Source organism: Azolla caroliniana, unplaced genomic scaffold (genome assembly GCF_043228905.1).
Source record: "Azolla caroliniana isolate FFs.n. ecotype wild unplaced genomic scaffold, voAzoCaro1.0.p SCAF_15, whole genome shotgun sequence".
NCBI classification, from domain to species: Eukaryota; Viridiplantae; Streptophyta; class Polypodiopsida; order Salviniales; family Salviniaceae; genus Azolla; species Azolla caroliniana.
In genome coordinates, this window is record NW_028230450.1 from 17,041,085 (window position 1) to 17,043,836 (window position 2,752).

General features: G+C 45.9%; 1 pseudogene; it reads left to right on the forward strand.

Annotated features, from left to right (window-relative positions):
* The first annotated feature begins 7 nt into the window (after positions 1-7).
* LOC147854855 (F-box/kelch-repeat protein At1g30090 pseudogene) lies at positions 8-1,409 on the forward strand (annotated as a pseudogene).
* The last annotated feature ends 1,343 nt before the right edge of the window (positions 1,410-2,752 follow it).

Sequence of the window (2,752 nt, forward strand, 5' to 3'; positions counted from 1 at the left end):
AGGGTAGTTGCCAAGAGGATTTGAACCCATGACCTCTACCTCCTCACAAGCAGAAGCAGCCTTGCTGATTCCTGGGCTCCCTGATGAGGTGGCACTGTCCTGCCTCCTGAGGCTCCCTTACTCCACCCAAGCCATTGCACGTGTGGTGTGCAAGAGATGGAGGCATCTCCTCTCGAGCCGGGCCTCGTACCTCGAGGCACGCCGCCGCCTCCGCCTCACCCGCCCGTGGCTCGTGGTCCTCGCCTCCCACCGCAAGACCCGGCAAATCCAATGGCAAGCACGCGAATTGTCCGCCCGCGGCGCATGGCACATCTTGTCCCCGATGCCCGAACCCCTCGGCCGAGGCGGAGATCCCGATCCCGGTCCCGACCCCAATTCCATGTCCGATCCCGATCCCGATCCCGTGTGCCCCCCGGGCTTCGGTTGCATCCCGGGCCCCCCCCACGACTCGATCTTGTTCGTATGCGGCGGGATCCGGAACTCGGGCATGGAATTCTACCGCCCCATGGACTCACTCCTTAGCTTCGATCTCTTCACCAACAAGTGGGCGACCCTTGGCCCCATGTCCACCCCTCGGTCCTTCTTCGCGAGTGGCTCAATCGGCGGGAAGATCTACGTGGCGGGCGGGACCAACGACCCCTCCACCGATAGCCACCACAACCCGAGGTTCGGCACCTCGGCCGAGGCCTATGACCCCCTCACCGACACCTGGCGGCCCATCGCCAACATGCGTGCCAGCATGGCACGCTACGACTCGGCCATCCTCCACGGCAAGCTCCATGTCACCGAGGGCTGGGCGTGGCCGTTCCTTGCCTCGCCACGTGGCGAGGTCTATGACCCCGAGACGGACGCGTGGGAGAGCATGCCCGTGGGCATGAGAGAAGGATGGACCGGCCTTAGTGTCGTGCATAACGACAAGCTTTACGTCATTAGCGAGCATGACAGCTCCAAGCTCAAGGCCTTCGATACGGAGAGCGATTCGTGGCGCGATGTCGGGGGCTCGCCCATGCCCGCCCACATGGAGCTGCCCATATGTGTGAACGCGATATTCGACCACAAGCTTGTCCTTGTGGTCGTCGCCAAGAACCTTCATGTCGCCCTAGGCACCCTATCCGATGACCCCCAGGGCACGCCCGGCCCCGACGGGAACCCTATCCATAGTGTCGAGTGGCAATCTATATTGGCCCCCGAGCGGTTCCGAGACTTTAGCCCTTCGCATGCAGTCATCTTGCATGTGTAGTGAGCTTGGTTACTAATCCTTTGGGTTTAAGTCATTTAAAGATGGATTTTGTATACATATATATATTGGCACTCATTCCAAATGAATGCATTATGTAAATCAATACTAGATATAGTTCCTTTTCATTTAAGTCTTGGCATTGGAAATATCGATTTTTAGTTTGTTGTTCTCCTCTTGATGTTTGGTGGCCAATATCATATGAAACTAGGAGTGTATCATGATTCAATTTAAAAAAGAACACATGTGTGTGTGATATGGCTTGTAGTTGATAAGGTGTTTTTTTCGTTACTTGGGTCATGCAACATCTTACCTTTTCACGATGGTTGCGTAAAAAATGCATGGTTGTGAACCTTAAAGATATTTGACATTATACCAGTTTGTGGCATCGCTTTCTTGGTCCCAAAAAAAGAACATCACAAGCAAGGTGTCGCTTTGTCGGCCCTTGTGCCAATATGTATCATGTGTTCCTTGATAAAATTTTGTTCCTTTTCAAGCAAAAACAAAAGAGAACAAAGAACGTACTAGCTCAATACTTGATGGATACCCATGACATTATGTGTGAGAAGCTCATATGTATCAATAGAATTGAAGTCGATAAATCTATTTTTTACTTGTTCTGACTTGCATACATGCATACTATGATGCTATTATTAACTCTCAAAGTTTATGAATATGCTTTGGTCTCCAAAATGTTTATATTCGATTTTGTTGCACATTTTTCTATGCATTATAGAAGTTAATGTGAAAATAGAAGTTCAACATCATGAGCAGCAAATATAATGCTTATCGAATGAATTATGAATGGCTTGGGTGCAAACTACTCAATCTAACAAGCTTCTGTCAAATTGTGGATTATTATGTAGGCTATATTGATTTGTCTATCCAAATATGGCTATCGTATCTAGTTATAGTTCTTTTATTGTAATTGTATTAGGATGATGTATAATTTGGAACTTTTTGGTATTAGATTAAATTATATGAGGCTTTTGTGCCCAATCAAAATCACACACTCAACATAATCCAACAAATCGAAATTGTTTTTGATTAAAATGTTCCCAACTATCCAATGTCATGATATGCTGGTCAATCTGGCAAGTGGATTTGATTCATACATGACTTTTTGTCGGTTATTAAGTAAAAAAATCATTTGCTCAACGATTCAAACGTATTGTTGCTCCATGGGATCTTTATGAAGTTTTGTTTGACTTTCTTCATCAAGGTGCAGGGCCCATGTGAAAGGCATAAGTGCATTTGGTTTTGGTTTGAATTGCTATTTAATCACAAATGCTCAAGTAATGAGTAATGTTCCAAATCTTCATAAGTTATTGGCAACTTCTCTTTCCACTTTACATGTGGTAAATCATATTAGCAAGAATAACTTCTTGATTGTAAATCGTATTACTAAAAGAAAGTTACTTTCAATATACATATAGCAAAACCTTATATCCAATAGTTTTTTTTTTATCCAAAAGAAAACTCCTTCCATTAGTTATAAAATTTTACAAATGAGAC